General features: G+C 37.4%; 1 pseudogene; it reads left to right on the top strand.

Annotated features, from left to right (window-relative positions):
* Positions 1–2,467: 2,467 nt before the first annotated feature.
* Positions 2,468–16,554, top strand: part of LOC125164836 (protein SET-like) — a 56,187-nt pseudogene continuing 42,100 nt past the window's right edge.

Genomic DNA, 16,554 nt, shown 5'->3' with positions numbered 1-16,554 from the left:
CCATGTTTTTCCTTCCATATCTTTTATTTGCTTCTTCTCACTTATCATTTATATGCATAATTCTCCTCATATAGAATTTGTTTTCATTATACATGATACTGTAACAGTAAATATTTTCTCTCCTAATGTGTTACTGTGTGCCATTTTAAAATCACTATAATCGCAAGAAAATTTATAGGGCATTGTCTTTCATTCTAAAATTGTGAAATGTTCCATGATATGTGTCAAATTCATATTGTAATAATAAGAAAAAGAGGCCAAAAAGGCAATTCTGCTATTAGATTTCAAAACTGGGTTTAAAGTGTTTCATCAGCAGTGATAAACAATCTAGCAGTACTCTGAGCCTTGTATTTCACTATGAGATAAGAAATATAGATAAAACATCCTTTTCAAATATTTGATGTTTTAGAAATCATTTAGAAAGAGTGCATTGCTTTGCTTATTTATGGATACATACCCAAGCAACATTTTAGGTAATTAAACAGATTTTTCACCAACAAAGTCACAGCCTCAGTAAATTCAAAATTTAACACCCCATACTGTGTGGAAATGAGAGGATCAACTTAGATAGATGTCTACATATGGTCAAAGTCTATTTTCTGATGTTTTGCACTATTTTTCATTTGCACCGTTAGCAACATCCCAAGCAGGAAATTCTGATGTGGGTGTTAAGTAATTGATACTAAATGGAAAGGGTTGTCTGGGCTATAAGAACTCTAAATTAGAAGATGCAGATGATGTGATAGAATATGTGGTCAACATCAGTAATGGGGAATATTCATGAAATTCCAAGCAAAAATTTGGCAGATATGCCTGTTCTGGCATTAGAATATGAATGCCGCTTGTCAGATAGGTAGTTCAGCAAACCATCCTGTCTCTATGGAATAAATCCACCTGAGTAGGGGGGAAATGGTTCTACTCACACTGTGACCTTCAGCAAATTGCTTAACTTCTTCAGTTCCTCTAATAATCCACACAAAGTTCCTACTACTGTCCTTGGTTCATAGTAGTTATTTAGAACATGTATTATTTTTATGCTTATACTTCTCTGTTGGATATACCATGCTTGTTTCATTCACTACCAAAATTGGTTGGCAGAGGGAGTACCATGAGGCACCCAAACCTAAGACTTGATTGACAAACACATTCTACACTAGTGCTATTGTGTAATAGCAGCCCTACCTTCTCCCCATGTTTAGGATCAGTTATATCTAATATAGCAATTTTTCTTCCTGCCTGCTTGCCTTTTGACACAAGGATCCCAAGGTAAGCTAAGATCACACATAGCTTAAAATGTAATCACACTCTTTCTGTAACCTCTTGCAGAATTACTCCCACTCTGGGAAACAGGTCTCTAGCCCCACAGAGTTCTCAACTGTTGGAATACAAAGTAAAAATTCCCCAAGTAAATCACTAGGAGTGAGAACAAAGGGACCCCTTGTACTTCTGCCCCTTGCTTCCTAGATGTATGTATTCTCCTTACTTGGAGCATAGTGCCATACAAATAACTCTTCATGGAGGATTCACTTCATCTTGGTCAAATATCATTTCTGAGATGACATTTCAGATGTGCCTTCAGCAGGGCATTCCTATACTAAACCATAATCATGGTACCTATTCTCTTATCTCTTTTCTGCTGAAAGCTGGTCTGACCTGAAGCTAAATGAATTCTGTGTCAGTGGATCAAATAATAAGTTCTCAGATACTGGTGCTGGCTGGCTAAAACCCTGAAGGCAGAAAAGAAAGCTTATACCCAAAATATCTATCTACTTTCTTAGAATAAATTGTGGTCCTTCCAAGGAAGAAAAAGATCAATGTTCTTTATTTGCCACCAAAAGTTGCATTCTTTCCTTGAGAAATCATGCGGTATTAGAGACTCAGCAATGGTCTCTGTTACTGATAGGATGGTCATTCAGTACTGGCAGTAGACACATCATTTGTTGTCCATGTAGAGCTTCCATCCCTGCCACCATGGCCAATTCTTTCATGTGCCCATCTTGTCAACATTTAGGTGCCTGATTACAAAGACTGATGGAGTGATTGTGTGCTTGGTTGTTGAAGTCTCCTTTAAAGGTCTTTATAATGTAATATGAAGGTCTTCATACTTTGTACCTACTCCCAAATATTTATCAATATCTTTCTATTGTAGACCTTGATGACTATTTCCTCCTAGGCCTCTGACCATCATCAGCAAAGTGTGTCGGTGAGGGAGGGGGTGTTCGAGGGGTGTGTGTGTGTCGGTGCGGGGGGGGGGGGGTGTTGATGCGGGGGGGTGTCGGAGCTGGGGGAGGGTGTCGGAGCTGGGGGAGGGTGTCGGAGCTGGGGGAGGGTGTCGGAGCTGGGGGGTGTGCACGTGGAGGTGCGCGTGGAGGTGCGGGCAGGGGTGGGTGCGCGTGGAGGTGCGGTGTGTGTGTGTGTGTGTGTGTGTGTGTGTGTGTGTGTAGGTGCGTGGGGGGGGGTTGCGTGCATGCCGGTGCGGGGGGGTGTGCATGGAGGTGGGGGATGCATGCGTGGTGTGTGGGCGGTGTGTGGGGGATTAGGTGACTGGCGGATGTAGGTTTGGGTTTCTGTATATGTGTGGGGGTATGTATATGGGGTGTATATGTGTGTGGGGGTGTATGTGTATATATGTATTATATGTGTGTATGTATTATATGTGTGTATGTATTATATGTGTGTATGTATTATATGTGTGTATGTATTATATGTGTGTATGTATTATATGTGTGTATGTATTATATGTGTGTATGTATCATGTGTTATGCGTATGTGTGCATATATATATTTATGTGTGTCTATGTATGTTTGTGTGTGTGTACTATATATAGGTTACGTCAGATTTCCTTTTTTAACACATGACAATAACCAAATACATTGCATGAAGTTCTGTTCATTAGGGCTATCCTTTTTTATTATTTTTCCTGACCATCCCCGAGTTGAGCTAGACTTCAGCTGTCATCATATATTCATCTTGAACTCACATAACAAAGTCACCTTACAAGTCATAGCAAGAATGGTAAGATATAATGCTAAGAGATAAGCATCGGTGCAACAGTTGTGATGACTTAGTAGTTGGGGCTACCTACCCATGCATATTGTTTTTGCTATTTGGGTTTACTCATGCCAAATACTGGATATAGAACTTCCATTTTACAATTAACCATTTCTGGACCCCTCCAACCTTATGACTATGTATATTTGAGAGAGCCCATTTCATGAAGGGTAGTTGTGGAAGCATGGTCACTTACCCTAGAAGCACACAAAGGTAGAATGACCTTTTAAAACCCCAGATTCGGCAGCACATTTCCCCACTGAAGCTTGTCAAATTTTCAGAAAGCATCACTTTCTCACCATTGCTAGCTTGTATCTGCCACAGTGCTCTTTAACCCTGAGCTCCACTCACTGCTGAAAGCCTTTTGTATCATGAAGCATGATTTGGAGCAATTTCCCCAGTTTGGAATATACTGCTTCAAAACCCAAAGAGGTCTTTCTGGTATTGTGCTTCCTTCCTCACGGTGGGAAGTACAAGACTAAACATTTGTCTTTTACTTCATATGGAATATCCTGACAGACCAACCACCTGGCCTCCTAAATATTTGACAGATGTATCAAACTAGAAACTTCATAGACTTTACCTCCCAGTGTTAGAAGTACATACATGTTAACAAGACTTCCAATGTGTTGGTCATCTATGTGTGAGCAATGTGCTTTTGCTCATCTGGACTAATTAGGATAATGTTCTCATAGATGCTGAAAGATGTGAAGAAAATCAGGTTTATTCATGCTCTATTATGTTATTGGGCAGGGGAACAAAGATAGTCCTTAGAGAAGGGTCAAGTATCTGTAGTGACTTCCATGTCAATTTGTACTGGTTCTAATCCTGTATTCTTTAGGAAGTAGAAAACAATGCATTTCTCAAATCAGTGGCAGCATCGGTGTACCGGAGACTATGTTAACCTGCCGGTATTGCAGTCCCAATTAAAGCTGTGAGTTAATTGAGTTTGAGGTCATCTACTGCTATTCTCTACTATCCACTTTTGTACAGGGTCACACTTATGAAGGTGGGAGGGGCAGTTTTAGAGACTCACACTTGTTTTTTCCCATTATGATTATTCTTAGTTCACACACTGAGAACCTAACGTAGAGTTTTACTAAATACCATGTACGTCTATTCCAATTATATATTCAGAGACCAGGGAGATAACCACTAGGCAGATCCACCAACCCACATCCATTTAATTATCTAGCCTCCATATGGCCCCAATCACAAAGGAAGCCATGAGAATACTTTGAGTTTCTGGGAGTCCATGTCAAGTTTAACTGTGTTTCCAACAATCCTCACAATACCAATCATAAATGTACAGTTGTGAAAGCAAATGGCCATAGTTTTTTTGGAAAAGGACCGAGACAGTCACCACCATGTATGGTAACCATGGTGTTGAAGAGTCCTTTCTCCTCAGAATCAAGCCTATCCAATAGTCAATGAGCTCTAGTCTAATCTGACTCAGGTCTGGAAGCTGTAAGGAACAGTGACTTCACTGAAGCAAGTTCTAGTAACCTCTTGATTGCCTATCCTTGGTTTATTTTGAGGGTATAAATTGAGCAGCACTCTTTTTGGCTGCTCATCTATCTTTGCTATTGTTTTGACTAATATTCTATTAAGTTGCTGATGCACTGCATCTTCTTGACTTCAGCAAGGAGATTTATATATATATAAACTATATATTTACACATACATAAAAATTTATACAGGTATATTTTAAACTTGTTTTCTTTCTATGGGGACTCTGTTGAAAGCTCATGGTTAGGTGTTGACAAAACTTTTCTCTTTAATCTTATGGAAACTGTGTATAAAATGGTTTACTTCCAGCTGCTATGTGCTCACCAATCTAGACTCATGCTTAGCACTGACCTTATATGATTATTTTTCTTAGTCCATCCTGTCAATTCTTACTACATTCTACAATCCAGTCATCTATGATCAATGGAAATAATGAGTTGTTATCTATATACGTTGGAGACAATGTTGGTCATGTTTCCATTGCCTTGGAAGGATAGAAAATTTTAGTCACTTAAGCTATACTGTGTAAAGATAGCTCCACTTTGCATCTGCATTATATCAAAATTATTTTGTAGATAATATTCTCACAAACATTTTAAGTCACCAAGTATCTTGTTATCCCTTATAGTGTGTTTTGTAAGTTCATTAAATTACTTGACATCCATATATTTAGTTGCAATGTCTCTCAGACGATTCCATGATCTAAAAATGGACCATATTCCTGAACTATTCCCAACCACAACTATTAACCTATAAAAACTAATGAAGTATTCTCTAAGTCCTCTGAAAATACTTCTTATAATTATATATAAATACATATGCATACACCTACATATGTACATACCCACGTATATATACATATAATATTTTACATATGTTTATATTTATTGTTTTCTACTAGAAAGTTTAATCCTGTCTTGTCTTACAAAAACTCTAGAAGCTTGATCTGGATCTTAAAACATTTAGATTATTCCTATTATTAATCTTAATCACAACATATTTGATCCTAAAAATAAATTTACAAGGTGCTTTAATCTGACAGTTTAGCATTGGAAGATACTGAGAAAGTAGAGACAAAAACCGTTTCACCAACCAAAAGAGACTTTTTGTTTGATCTAATTCATCATGGGTATTCAAGAGGAAAATGAATAAAAGCATTTTATTACATAAATTGGAATTACTTAAATTAGAAACTCCTCAAATACATTCCAACACAGATGGTAAGGCAGTTACCAATATTGTCCCACTAATTTCCACAGAATTTTCATTTACTTACAAATGCCTTTAATAAAAGCAACTGAAATTAAATCTGTAGTAATAATCTCTAGACCCCATATATTATAGTTGCACATTTCCTATGAGAACTTGATTAATTACCTATACTTCCTTTAAATTTCAAATTCTTTCTTTGTACTGGTTTCTTCACTTAACCTCTATTCTACCTCTTTGAAAAACCACCAAATTCCCCACCTTTTCACAGCAAACCTAGAACTAATTATATGCAGCATTTATTTCCTTTCATTTATTCACTGTTCAACCCTTGCAAATGTGGTTTTTATACCAGTACTAAAAGAGAAGCTTCATTATGACAACTCTGTAGTTTACCCATCTAAATATCATAGTTAGACTTCAAGTTTATTATAGCTCACAAAGTGCTTTCCCAAACAAACCCCTGAAACTATTCTTTCCCAATATTTTTCACTTAAAAAAATAATGGTAGCATCAACATCTCCCAAATGTTTAGTTTCAACTATTAGATCTATCTTTGATTTATCCTCTTCTCCTTTTTCACTCTCATTATCAGTGTCATGATTATTCCTTATTCTAGATAATTTCAACAATCCTGTGTATTCACTTCCTATCACTATTGTAACAAGTTGCCACAAAACTGCACGTATTTCTTACCTTACAGTTTGGAGGTTAGAAGTATGAAATGGATCCCCCTGGGTTAAAACAAGGTGTTGGCAGGACCACATACGTTTTTGGAGACTCTAAGGGAGACTCAGCATTCTTGTTTTTTTCCAGCTTTTAGGGACTGCCAACATTACTTGGCTCAGTCACACATTTAATCTTCAAAGCCAACAATGGAACGCTTCTCATACTGCAGCGCTTTCTTTTGCGCCCTCTCTCCCATTTTTAAAGGACTTCGTGATTACATTGAAACCACCTGGATAATCCAGCATGCTGCTTCTATTTTAAGATCAGTTGATTAACAATCTTAATTCCATCTGCTACTTTAATTTCCTTTGCCATGCAAACTAATAACCCACAGGTTCTGGGGATTAGGATGTGGAGGTTCTATTATTCTACCTACCACATCCTGCAATAAACATTGACATATACTCTAATTAATAGACTGAAAACAACTATTTTCTAAACATTTGCTGTAGCGGATGTATTAGCGCTCTGCCCAGATTCCCTTTACTGGTTATACATCCTAATCTAGGAGTGGGGGCAGCCTACAACCAATAACTGGCCAAAGGACTCATAGTAGAGGACAGACTGTTGCAATTCGTGCTCTCAGCTGCTCATAGAGCTGCGCTGACGCTAGTCTCATTTTCTGCATTAACTGCATCCTCCCTTAGCTTTTTCTTAAGTCTCATCCTCATTCCTTCACTTCTAAATTCCTATGCCCTCTCCCAAGAAATCACTAGAATAGAAATCCCAGAATCTCAAGTTGTGGTCTTAAAGTAGCCTTCCTAAGACATATACTAATGCTGAGATGATTGAACATTTTTGTGACAGATATGACTGGTGAAGTGTTCATTTAAGATTAAGGCTTAAGCGTTACTTGGCCATCTGTGTTTCGCCTTCAGCAAATTACTTAGCTCCTTTGATCAACCGATTTATTAAAGTTTTTCTTATTAACTAGTAACATATTTATGTTAAAGATACATGTTTTTTAGTAATAAAGAACTGCAAAAATATTGAATTCCCACTTGCTTTTTCATTTATGAATAACTTTTCAATGTTTACTTAGGTGATAGTCTTTTAACAAAAGTAATTAAAAGTAAGAATAAGACTGCATTGTATTATTTTAGCTAATAGTCATCTGTCTTAGTGATTTTTTTGGTAAATTTATTGTAGGAATATTTTTTGTATTCTTAAGGATATACATTATATAATCTGTGAAACAAATTTATTTTTATTTTACCAATCTTAATGTGTTTGTTTAGTTTTCTTGCCTAATTGCCCTGGATAGAACTTGCTGTACAATGATGAGTATAAATGGCAAGAGTAGATGTCTTTAACTTGTTCCTGATCTTGGAGTAAAAGCATTCATTGTTTCCAACTTAAATATGACATTAACTGTAGGTTTTTTATTTATGCCCTTTATCAGGTTGAGAAAGTTACCTACTATTCATTGTTTTGCTTTGTTTTTATTATAAAAGAGTGTCAGATTTTGTCAAATACTTTTTCTGTATCTTTTGAAATGATCATATGATTTTGTCTTTTATTCTATAGATGTAGTGTATTACATGAATTTACTTTGAATGTTAATCTAACTCTCATTTTCTGGGATATATTTCACTTGGTCATGGTATAGTGCTTATTTTTTATTGTTGTTGTTGATAGGTATGATTTGCTAGTATCTTGTTCATAAATTTTGTATCTATATTCATAAAAACAAATTAGATAGTAGTTTTATTTTCTTGTGACATCTTTGTCTGGTTTTGATATCAAGGTATCATGGCATTAGTTAGAAAATATTCTCTCTTATCCTTTTAGAAAACCCTGTGAAAAATTGGTATGGTTTATTTTTTCTAACTATTTATTAGGCTACACCAGTAAAGCTTTCTGAGCATTAGTTTGTGGAAAAAAAGTTTTTTAAATAACTAATTTAATTGCTTTACTTACTATTGGCCTATTGACATTTTATATTTATCCCAGAGTTGTTTTTGGTAGCTGGTATCTTTCTAAGAATTTGTCTTTCAATAGTTTTACTATGATGTATCTGTGTGTGAATATATTTTTGTTTATACTATTTGGACTTTGTTGAACTTTGGGATATATGGATCAATATTTATCATCAAATTTGTGAAGTATTCAGGTACTGTTTTTTCAAGAATTTTTTCTCCTTCTTTACCTCTTCTGTTATTCATGTTATGTGTTTTATTTTATTTTTTAATGTTTTTTAAATATTATTCTTGAGAGAGAGAGAAAGAGTGCGAGTGGGGGAGAGGCAGAGAGAGAGGGAGACACAGGATCCAAAGCAGGTTCCAGGTTCTGAGCTGTCCACACAGAGCCTGATGCGGGGCTCAAACTCACGGAATATGAGATCATTACCTGAGCCAAAGTCGGACACTCAAACAGCTAAGACACCCAGGGTCCCCTCATATTACATGTATTTTAAATTGGTTAATATTTTGCATACTTCTCTGTGAATCTGTTCATTTTTCTTTATTCTTACACTCGTTCTTTGGATTGCATAATTTCTATTGATCAGTCTTCACATTTGCTGATTTTTTCTTCTGCTACTTCATATCTACTGTTGAGATCCTCTCATGAATTTTCATTGAGTTATTGTACTTTTAACTTGAGTTTTCACTTGGTTATTTTAACTTAAAAAATATTTATGTATTTATTTTTGAGAGAGAGAGAGAGACCACAAGTGGGGTAGGGGCAGAGAGAGAGAGGGAGACAGAGAATCCCAGGCAGGCTCCAGGCTCTGAGCAGTCAGCACGGAGCCCCAGGTGGGGGTTGTACCCATGAACAATGAGATCATGACCTGAATCGAAGTTGGACCTTAACTGACTGAGCCACCCAAGTGCCCCAAGTTTTCACTTGGTTATTTAAAAAAAATGTGGATCTCTTTAAAGAGGAGTTAAGATGGTGGTGAAGTAGAGAAACCTGGGCTTTCCTAGTACTTCAAACACAGTTGTATTGAGGTCAGATCACTTGGAAATCAATTTGCAGACTGGCAGAAAGATCTCCACGGTTGGAGGGAGATAGTGGCAGATATAAGGTGCATGAGACTGAATTGGGGGACAGAAAAAAAATGGCAGTCCTGTGAAGGAGTGAGTACCCTTTCTGTAGAGAGACAAAAGGAAGGAAAGACAGAGGGATTGACAGAGTGCAGCATCAGTTTGCACAAAAGGAAAACCTGTCTGGACCACAGACTGGGAGTGTTGCAAGTTTTTTGTTTTTCTTTTTCTTTTCTTTTAAAAATTTTTTTAACATAATATTTTTTTGAGAGACAGACAGAGCATGAGCAGGAGTGGGGCAGAAAGAGAGGGAAACACAGAATCCCAAACAAGCTTCAGGCTCTGACCTGTCACCACAGAGTCTGATGTGGGGCTTTAATCCACAAATGCAAGATCACGACCTGAGCCAAAGTCAGATGTTCAACTGACTGAGCCACCCAGGTGCACCTGTTTTTGTTTGTTTGTTTGTTTGTTTGTTTGTTTCAAACAGCATTCAGGGCTCACACTCTGAGGTTTTGGGGGGGTGTGACTTTCTCTGGAGCAGAGCTGTGGCATGTGCTCCTGGGGAGGAAGGAGCTGGCCCAGAGTGCATAGCATGGTGTAGAGACCCCAGGGCACATTGGGAGAAATCATTCTCCTTCCTGAAGTAGTTTTAGAAGAGGGTATTTTCCTTGCCTCCCCAAGGACAAAACACCATGCAGACACCAGCGAAAGGACTTTCATCAGCAGGGGACAGGGCACACCCAGAGGGAATATAGCCTTTTCTGCTTTTAACAGTGCTACACCATTGATTCCCTGCACTGAGCAGGCATGGAACTGTTTTTCAGGAACAAAGGACTTCAGACACAGTGTGGAGAGGCTCTACTCCAGAGAAGGGGGATGAGTGTGCAAGGTGCTGGGTCGTTTAGGACTTCGAGTGTTGAGTCCCAGCCTGGTGCCAAATTAAAAAAAATCAAGAGAGTTGTGCCACAGGGCAAGCCAATTGTCTTCGCTATTCTGTGAACAGCAGAGGGTCTGAGATCCTCTGTCCTGGGACAAGAGATTGGGGTTGCGCCATTTTCCCCCAACACCAAGACAGTGAGATTTTAGAGAGCAACACAGTTGTTTCCCAGTGAAGGCAGGGCCTGTTCACACCAAACCCTGCCCACCATGTGCCTGGCAACTGCTTATTTACCGGGGCAAGACTGACTCTGACCCAAAGCTGTAGGCTCCTCCTCCAGAAGACGAGGACAGCCAGCCTCCTTATGCACCAAGTGCACTAAAAATTGGATGCCTCAAAATGACACCTACAGCTCTGGTGGAACTGGACCAGGCTTACCTTTTTGGTTTTTGTTGTTGTTGTTGTTGTTGTTTTCTGTCTTTTGGAATCAGACTCATAGTTCTGTTTGTTTTCATTTCCTTTTCTCTCTCTCTCTCTAGGATCAGGCTTCTTTATTTTTTTGTTTTTTCTTTCGTTTTTCTTTTCTTCTTTTTGATTGACTGTTTAGGTTTCTTTGTTCCCTTTCCTTTTATCTTTATTTGGAATCAGGTTTTTGTTCTTCCTTTTTCCCGTGCTTGTTTTAACAACAACAACAACAACAAAATTGAAGTACACCTAATTAAAGTTCCAGGCACTTGCTAGCACTCTCCACTGCAAGCAAGGAGGAGATCTGCAGAAGACTGACCAGTGGGAAAGAGCATCCAAAAGACAACATCAGAGTGCACACAGCATACACCAGAAACATTTTCTGAAGTACCAAGCTCTGGACAGTGCATGACTCCTTTTTAATAGAGTAGTAGTTTCAGGTCCAGGAAACATAACAAGCTTTTAAAATACATTAAAGACAGAAACTTAGCCAAAATGACAAGTTGGAGGAATTCTCCCCAAAGGAAAGGTCAAGGAGAAATTACAGCCAGGGACTTGCTCAAACCAGATATAAGCAATATATTTGAACAAATATTTAGAAAAATTCTCATAAGACTAGTAACTGGGCTTGAAAAAAAAGCATAGAAGACACTAGAGAAACTGTATCTGCAGAGACCAAAGACCTAAAAATTAGGCTGAAATTAAAAAATGCCCTAACTGAGATCCAAAACTGACTGGATACGGTCACAATGAGGATTAAAAAGGTAATAGTAGATAAAATTGTGGAAGATAATGAAGCTAAAAAGAAGAGTAAAAGAAAACTATTAAATCATGAGGGGAGACTTAGAGAACTTAGTGATTCCATAAAATGAAAGAACATCCATATCAAAGGAATCCCAGAAGAAGTAAAGTGGGAAAAGGGGGCAGAAGGTTTATTTGAACAAATTATAGCTGAGAACTTGCCTAATCTTGAGAAGGAAACATGCACTCAAGTCCAAAGGGCACAGAGAACTGCTCTCAAAGTCAATAAACATAGGTGAACACAACATATCATAGTGAAACTGAAAAGTCAGAGTAGCCATACTTAGACAAACTAGATCAAAGACTGTAACAAGAGGTGAAGATGGGCATTATATCATAATTAAGGGGTCTATGCATCAGGAAGATATAATAATTGTAAATATTTATGCCCCCAACCTTAAGGAAACCAAATATATAAATCATTTAGTAACAAACATACAAAACTCATTAACAATAATACTATAATAATAGAGGTCTTTAATAATCCACTAACAGTAATGGGCAGGTCATCTAAGCAGAAGATCAACAAGGCTTTGGATGATGCACTGGACTGATTGGGCTTTTTAAAAAAATATTTATTCATTTTTGAGAGACAGAGAAAGAAAGAGAGCACACGACAGGGGAAGGGCAGACAGAAAGGGAGACAGAGGATCTGAAGTGTGCTCTGTGCTGACAGCCAAGAGCCCAATGTGGGGTTTGATCTCATGAACTGTGAGATGATGACCTAAGCTGAAGTTGGATGCTTAACAGACTGAGAAACCCAGGCACCACTGGACTGGTAGGACTTAACAGATGTATTCAGAACATTTCATCCTACAACAGTAGAATACACATTCTTCTTGAGTGTATATGGAATATTCTCCAGAATAGATCACATATTCAGCCCTCAACACATACAAAAACATTGAGATCAAAAATCAGCCCTCAACAGGTACAAAAACACTGAGATCATACCATGCATAGTTTCAGATCACAACACTATGAAACTTGAAATCAACCACATTAAAAATTTGGAAAGCCCTCAGCTACATGGAGGTTAAAGACATCCTAATAAATTTTGAATGGGCTAACAAGGAAATTAAAGAAGAAATAAAAAAAATACATGGAAGCCAATAAAATGAAAACATTACAGTGTAAACCCTTTGGGGTCAGCAAAGACAGTGCTAAGAGGAAAGTATATTGCAGACCTACCTTAAGAAGCAAGAAAGTTACTAATAAACAATCTAACCTTATACCTAAAAATAAAGCCTAAAGCCAGCAGAAGAAGGGAAACAATGAAGATTAGAGCAGAAATAAATGATAGAGAAACAAATAAGCAAACAAAAAAGAGTAGAACAGATCAATGAAACTAAGAGCTGGTTCTTTGAAAGAATAAACAAAATTGATAAAGTCTCTAGCCAGGCTTATCAAAAAGAAAAGAGAAAGAACGCAAATAGATCAAATTGCAAGTGAAAGAGGAGAGATCAAACCAACACCACTGAAATATAAACAATTACAAGAGAATATTATGAAAAATTATATGCCAACAAACTGGGCAATCTGGAAGAAATAGACAAATTCCTAGAAACTCACACACTAAGAAAACTGAAACAGGTAAAAATAGAAAATTTGAACTGGACCATAACCAGCAAAGAAATTGCATCAGCTATTAAAAATCTACCAACAAATAAGAGTCCTGGCCCATATGGCTTCCCAGGGAAATTCTACCAGATATTTAAAGGTGTAAATACTTATTCTTCTCAAGCTGTTCCAAAAAAATTAAAATGCAAGGAAAGGTTCCAAACTTATTCTATAAAGCCAGGATTACCTTGATTCCAAAACGAGACAAAGACCCACTAAAAAGAAGAACTATAGGACAATATCCTTGATGAAACTAGATGCAAAAATTCTCAAAAACATAGTTGCAAATTGAATCCAAAATTACATTAAAAGAATTATTCAACAGACCAATTTCCCTGATGAACATGGATGCAAAAATTCTCAACTAGATACTAGCCAATGAGTACTTGAAGAAATAATAGCTGAGAACTTCCTGGATCTGGGGAAGGAAAAAGACATTGAAATCCAAGAGGCACAGAGAACTCCCTTCAGACGTAACTTGAATCAATCTTCTGCACAACATATCATAGGGAAACTGGCAAAATACAAGGATAAAGAGAAAATTCTGAAAGCAGCTAGAGATAAACGTGCTCTAACATATAAAGGGAGACCTTTAAGACTCGTGACCGATTTCTCTACTGAAACTTGGCAGGCCAGAAAGGAATGGCAGGAGATCTTTAATGGGATGAACAGAAAAAATACGCAGCCGAGAATCCTTTATCCAGCAAGTCTGTCATTTAGAATAGAAGGAGAGATAAAGGTCTTCCCAAACAAAAACTGAAGGAACTCATCACCACTAAACCAGCCCTACAAGAGATCCTAAGGGGGATCCTGTGAGACAAAGTGCCAGGGATATCGCTACAAGCATGAAACCTACAGACATCACAATGACTCTAAACCCATATCTTTCTATAATAACACTGAATGTAAATGGACTAAATGCACCAACCAAAAGACATAGGGTATCAGAATGGATAAAAAAAAGACCCATCTGTTTGCTGTCTACAAGAGACTCATTTTAGACCTGAGGACACCTTCAGATTGAGAGTGAGGGGATGGAGAACTATTTATCATGCCACTGGAAGTCAAAAGAAAGCTGGAGTAGCCATACTTATATCAGACAAACCAGAGTTTAAATTAAAGGCTGTAACAAGAGATGAAGAAGGGCATTATATAATAATCATAGGTTCTATCCATCAGCAAGAGCTAACAATTATAAATGTCTATGTGCCGAATACAGGAGCCCCCAAATATATAACACAATTACTCACAAACATAAGCAACCTTATTGATAAGAATGTGGTAATTGCAGGGGACTTTAACCCTCCACTTACAGAAATGGATAGATCATCTAGACACATGGTCAATAAAGAATCAAGGGCCCTGAATGATACATTGGATCAGACGGACTTGACAGATATATTTAGAACTCTGCATCCCAAAGCAACAGAATATACTTTCTTCTCGAGTGCACATGGAACATTCTCTAAGATAGGTCACATACTGGGTCACAAAACAGCCCTTCATAAGTATACAAGAATTGAAATCATACCATGCATACTTTCAGACCACAATGCTATGAAGCTTGAAATCAACCACAGGAAAAAGTCTGGAAAACCTCCAAAAGCATGGAGGTTAAAGAACACCCTACTAAAGAATGAATCGGTCAACCAGGCAATTAGATAAGAAATTAAAAAATATATGGAAACAAACGAAAATGAAAATACAACAATCCAAATGCTTTGGGAAGCAGCAAAGGCAGTCCTGAGAGGAAAATACATTGCAATCCAGGCCTATCTCAAGAAACAAGAAAAATCCCAAATACAAAATCTAACAGCACACCTAAAGGAAATAGAAGCAGAACAGCAAAGACAGCCTAAATCCAGCAGAAGAGAAATAATAAAGATCACAGCAGAAATAAACAATATAGAATCTAAAAAAAACTGTAGAGCAGATCAACAAAACCAAGAGTTGGTTTTTTGAAAAAATAAACAAAATTGATAAACCTCTAGCCAGGCTTCTCAAAAAGAAAAGGGAGATGACCCAAATAGATAAAATCATGAATGAAAATGGGATTATTACAACCAATCCCTCAGAGATACAAGCAATTATCGGGGAATACTATGAAAAATTATATGCCAACAAACTGGACAACCTGGAAGAAATGGACAAATTCCTAAACACCCACACGCTTCCAAAACTCAATCAGGAGGAAATAGAAAGCTTGAACAGACCTATAACCAGCGAAGAAATTGAATCAGTCATCAAAAATCTCCCAACAAATAAGAGTCCAGAACCAGATGTCTTCCCAGGGGAGTTCTACCAGACATTTAAAGCAGAGATAATACCTATCCTTCTCAAGCTATTCCAAAAAATAAAAAGGGAAGGAACACTTCCAGACTCATTCTATGAAGCCAGTATTAATTTGACTCCTAAACCAGACAGAGACCCAGTAAAAAAAGAGAACTACAGGCCAATATCCCTGATGAATATGGATGCAAAAATTCTCAATAAGATACTAGCAAATCAAATTCAACAGCACATAAAAGGAATTGTTCACCATGATCAAGTGGGATTCATTCCTGGGATGCAGGGCTGGTTCAACATTCGCAAATCAATCAACGTGATACATCACATTAATAAAAGAAAAGATAAGAACCATATGATCCTGTCAATCGATGCAGAAAAGGCCTTTGACAAAATTCAGCACATTTTCTTAATAAAAACCCTTGAGAAAGTCGGGATAGAAGGAACATACTTAAAGATCATAAAAGCCATTTATGAAAAGCCCACAGCTAACATCATCCTCAATGGGGAAAAACTGAGAGCTTTTTCCCTGAGACCAGGAACATGACAGGGATGCCCACTCTCACCGCTGTTGTTTAACATAGTGTTGGAAGTTCTAGCATCAGCAATCAGACAACAAAAGGAAATCAAAGGCATCACAATTGGCAAAGATGAAGTTAAGCTTTCACTTTTTGCAGATGACATGATATTATACATGGACAATCCGATAGACTCCACCAAAAGTCTGCTAGAACTGATACAAGAATTCAGCAAAGTTGCAGGATACAAAATCAATGTACAGATATCAGTTGCATTCTTATACACTAACAATGAAGCAACAGAAAGACAAATAAAGAAACTGATCCCATTCACAATTGCACCAAGAAGCATAAAATACCTAGGAATAAATCTAACCAAAGATGTAAAAGATCTGTATGCTTAAAACTATAGGAAGCTTATGAAGGTAATTGAAGAAGATAAAAAGAAATGGAAAAACATTCCATGCTCATGGATTGGAAGAATAAATATTGTCGAAA

This window comes from Prionailurus viverrinus, chromosome B1 (genome assembly GCF_022837055.1).
Source record: "Prionailurus viverrinus isolate Anna chromosome B1, UM_Priviv_1.0, whole genome shotgun sequence".
In the NCBI taxonomy this organism is placed as follows: Eukaryota; Metazoa; Chordata; class Mammalia; order Carnivora; family Felidae; genus Prionailurus; species Prionailurus viverrinus.
This window is presented reverse-complemented; position numbering and strand designations above follow the sequence as displayed.